The sequence below is a fragment of the Mauremys mutica genome, chromosome 2 (genome assembly GCF_020497125.1).
Source record: "Mauremys mutica isolate MM-2020 ecotype Southern chromosome 2, ASM2049712v1, whole genome shotgun sequence".
Taxonomy (NCBI): domain Eukaryota; kingdom Metazoa; phylum Chordata; order Testudines; family Geoemydidae; genus Mauremys; species Mauremys mutica.
In genome coordinates, this window is record NC_059073.1 from 292088386 (window position 1) to 292093386 (window position 5001).

Consider the following 5001-nt stretch of genomic DNA (forward strand, 5'->3'; position numbering starts at 1 on the left):
CAGCTTGCATGGGGCACCGCGGCCCCACCGCATGTTCACCAGTGGGGGGCGCGCGTCACGGCCTGCACGCCCGGCTAGCTCTCGGGCTGCTCCCCATACAGGCCGTGTGCTCGTGAAGGGGGCGGATGGGGGCTGCTTTCCAGTCCCTGCACACCAGGGGAGCACAATGGGACCTGGAAGAGCTGTTTAATGAGCTTGCAGGAGGGGCTGGCACCATGCGAGCTCTCAGCAAAGGCAAGAGGCTGGTGTGGGGGCTCGTCCCTGGCAGGAGGTGAACGGGGTTGGTGGGAGCAGCACCACTTCTTGGATCAGAGGCCAGGGGGAGGGGCATGCAGACAGTGAATAGCTCCTCTCGTTACCTTCTGACTATTCGTTTATTCCTCTTCCGCTCGCTGGAGGCTGCTGCCCGGAACCATCCACCCTCAGCGCTGTCTGGGTGACGGTGTAAAATGGAAGCAGAAGCTGCTTGTGGCCTGAGAGCCATTCCACTGGTAGCTTCCTTCTACAGCTGGGCTTTCTCCCTTGCTGCTCTCCAGCTCCAGAGGCTTTGGGGGAAGGGGGGAACACGAGGTCCTACGCAGGCTCTCAGCAGAAGTGAATTTACCTCCTGGGCTGCTGTTAATGGCTTATCCCAGACTTTGAGTGTATTACTAGAAGCCCTGGCTGGATTGGAGCCCTCTAGCACCTTTCATGTTATGATCTCACGGCTTTATGTACGTTAACTAAGCCTCATCTCCCCTGCAGCACAAAGCAGTGAAGTGACTTGCCATGGGTCACACAGCAAGTCAAGGGCAGGAGCTAGGATTCGAACCCAGGATTCCTAGCCCATTAATTGCTCTGGTTTCTAATCAGCGCTCGCCTGCTTGCTAGCAGGGGAAGGCCCTGGAGATCGTGAACTGAGCAGGGCAGGCTTCCAGGTGGCACTTTCCCTCACTGGAAGCTCTTTTCAGCCAAGCCGTGGTATCAGGCTGACCTGGCTCGTCTTAACAAAGCCGTGACAAGGTCTCCTGCCCCAGGCAGCAGCCATGTGGTTGTGGCCATTGCAGAGGGGATAGGAGCCATTGGCACTTGGGGGCGTGAGCATGGCCTAACCCAGTCCACCAAAGGGGATGGAGGTGCTCTTCTCAGCAATCAGGATCAGTAGCTTTCACTGAACCAGAGTGCCTCAGCAGAATCAGTGAGGTTTCGATATGCCTGCAGGCATGTGTATCTTGGGCTGGCAGATCTCATGCACTGAGCAGGGTCTGGGTGCGTTATTAGTGGGAGATCAGACCTCTAAGAAGGATCCTTGCCTGTTTCCAGTAGTGGCCCAGCACCCATGGCATTCATCCCTCTGAGTCGAATCCAGAGGCAGGTTCTATCTTGTGGATTAAGTGCAAAACCAAGCTCAGGTGGTCATTCAAGATCCCCTGGCACTTTCCATCAGACAGAGTTGTGGCCCGACCAGCTCCCATGCTCCCAGGTGCCTTCAGGGATATGTGTGACAGTAAGTCTGAGCTGGATCTGAAAATAAGCCAGTGGAGTTGTGTGTGATTGTGGAAAAAATGGGGTTACATGTTAGTGTAGGAGATAGGGAGCAGCAGCCAGGAGGGTGATTTCTCCTCAGTCTCCCGTATCACAGCTGCTGCAGAACATGTTCTTAGGGATGGGCTCTTCTGAATTCTCATGCTCCAAAGAAATACCAAACCAGCCGCTCTCTCTATGTAAGGGCTTATATAACCCGGCGTGCTTCCTGGGGTCCGTGGGCTGCTGAGCATCACTGCCCGGGGCTGTCACTTTCCAGCTGACTGCGCGGCAGCGCATCTCTATCCCCCCTCTGCTCCGTTCAGATCCAGAATCCTTTCCTTGCTGGAGCGTTGGCTTTGGCGCTGCTCCCTGGGTTGGATCAGCGCTGAGTGGGGGCTGCACGTTCACTCCTGCATGCCTGAAGCACAATAAACCGCCATGCGACAGTGTTGAATGCAGAACCCCGCACCAATATCCCACCGCCAGCCTGTAGCAGGAACCGTCTCCCATCCCTGGTGAGCTGTCAGTGCCAAAAGAGGAGCCCAGTTTACCAGGCTGCAGTGCCATGGGAGAGTTTGCAGGGACCCTGGGCTCCTGTGAGGCCTGGATTGGAAACATTTCCAATGGGCTTGAGATCAGCTGAGCCAGGAGGGATTTGTCCGTCTGGACTTGGACAAGCTAATAGGTTCTGTCTGAGCATTTCACCCTTTGAATCTCTATAGACGCCTGCCCCCACTATGGTGAGTTGGGAGCCAGTTCGTGGCATGAATGGCTCGAAACATGCTTCATGTCCAATCGCAGCGTTGCTGATGGTACCCTCAGCTGCTGATAATGCTCCATGCCTGCCACTGGGCCAGGCTGCCCCGTGGGTGTCTCTGGGACCAGTCCAACACATTGTAATTTGCAGCATAACCAGCCCCGGCTGGGCCTCCTGCCTTCCAGCTCTGCTGTGTGCATTGCTCTGTCTGCATGTCAGTCACATGCTACATCCGCTGCTTAGGCAGCTGCCCGGATTTTCCCAGCATGCACTGGTACAGACACATGGCGCGTAGCGGGTGCGGATGCACAGTCGTGGTCCAAAAGCTGCTGTACAGAAGCAGCTGGGCTGAGGAGAGATGCACAAACTGGCATTGCGGTGGCAGCCTCTGGGCTTTGGAGGTGGGTGATGTCCATCCATCAGGGTCAGTGCAGGGGTGTCCCCAGCAGTCTGCTCCTCCAGGCTTCCTCCCAAATGCCTCAAGCAACGAGGCCGTTGGGATGTGCCCGCCCTGGGGCTGGAAAGGGGAGTCAGTGAAAGGCCAGTGCCCCCCAGCTCTGCCTTCCAGAAGGGACGTGCTCAGCCTGCCATAGCACCCGGTAGCTACTGGGGGAGTAGCGGGACCTCTTGTTTGGGCGGGTTGGGCAGCAAGTAGCGGGTGGGGGTTGCTCTGAGGCAATAAGAGGAAAGATGGAGAAACCACAGGGAGGAGATAGGCACCGTGGGCCCCATGGGGCTGGCGTGATTCAGGGAGCTGGGGAGCTGCAGGGCTGCTCCAGCCTGGCTGGCTCGCTAAGGGGTGACCTCATTTAAGAATGCTGAAGGGAAGAGTGTTTGAACACAGGGCTGCAGGCACAACTACAGCTAAGCAAGGGGTGAGCCCAGACAAGGACTCTACCTAGCAATTCATACCAGACTGGCCACCCATTTCCCTACGGGCTCATAAGGGTCTCTGTGGGTCGAGGCCTCAGGCCAGCCTGCTGAGCTCAGGGGGAATTGACACCCGCAGAGATCAATTAAAGGGCTGGTTAGATTTGGCCCAGAACTTCCCATTTGTAAATGACCCCTCTGCTCAGTCGAACTTTCTCCCTGGGTTTCTTTTGAAAGCCCACAGGAAATGGGGCTTTTTAAAATGGGGGTATTTCGCCCCCCAAATACCACAGCGTGGGAGGTGAACACCAGGCCAAGGAAAGGCCAAGATACAGCAGGAGGCGCCAACTTCCTCACCAATGCCCACTGCACCTACACGACCACCGCGTTCCACCGGAGTGCTAAAGAGCATCGTCCATGGTGCTCCCCATCAGCCAGCTCCACTCTGTGCCCACGACCCCGGCCCTGGCCCCATCCCTCTTCAGGGACCCTTCTCACAAGAGCCCGTTACAAACAGAAATGGCCTAATTGCTCCAGCTAGGAGTCACAGAGGAGGGTCCAATAGTCAGTGCTACTTAGTGGCACCAACCGCTGGCCTGGATGCTGCAGGTCTGGCATGGAAGCGACCACGCCCTGGGGCAATTTGGCACCGATCCTGCATTGCAGAGGCCCTGTTAAGAGACAGGTTGTAAGAGAGCCTAAGAGTGATGGCGGGAGCTTTGGGTCCTGCCGGTCTCACGCCAGGGAAGCAGGCGAGCGCTGGACAACAGAGCTCCATTTGCTGCAGTTCCAGCATGGGCACAATCACTACATTTCCAAAATGACTGATGCTACCGCCAGCCCCAATGGGAGTCAGGAGCCTCGATCCTTAGCTAGATACAATGGGGTAAAACAGATTCGTTATCTGTGCTCCCTGCCAACGCTTACACAAAGGAGACAGCCGGCAAGGTAAAGTGGGTCCACGAGCATGGTAAAGTTGCCCCCTTTGATTGCAACCGTGTCTCCCGCTTGCGTTCGTAACAGCTGGCCCTGCGCTTTCTCAAATGAAAGCCCTGCTAGAAGGAGGTAGCGGCCGGTCATTCCCAGGGCCAATTGTCTTTGAAAGAGGGCAGGAGGCAGAAATACAATTAAAAACCAACCCTTTCGTGCCACCTGTCTGTATCCTAACGCCATCAAGGGCCCAGACCTGCTTCTCTTCCTGTGCAGCTCACCTGTCACTAGGGAGTGCACAAAGGAGACCACGTGCCTCCTGTTCATTAAGGCTTTCGATGCAGCCCTTCCCCGGAGGTGGTTCAAATGCTGTTCTTCTCCGACAAGGGGCCCTCCAAAAAGCCAGGCACTTCCAGAGGAAAAACAGGGCCAGTCCTGGAGGCTCGAGCTGGGCTCAGCCTGTCTCGTGGCTGGCAATAAAAATTCTGCAGCATCAAGTCCACCCCCAGTCACACCTGTTCAGCCCCATTGTCTTGGGATTCTGCCCCTTGCTTTCAGTGCAAGGGGATGACTGAGGATGCTGTTCAGCCATGCATCTGTTCTGGCCCTCCCTCCGACTGCCAAAAGCTGGGCTCAGACAACGGGCTGGACCACTCAATAACTGCCCTGTTCCATTTGTTCCCCCTGGGGCACAAACTGTGAGCAGCCAGTGAACCCGCCCGGTGTGTGTGCAGCTGGGGTGGAAAGGGTGGAAGGGCTGGTTTGGTTGCATTGAGAAGGGGCCGGGGAACAATGCAGCAACAGCTCTTGTGTAAATCCATGGGTGGCGCAGCACTAGAACAGGGCACGGGGATCACCATCATATCTGCACACGAGGCCCCTGTGGAAACTGACTCACCCCAGATCATACAGTGAGTCAGTCCAGTGGGAGGGGGCGC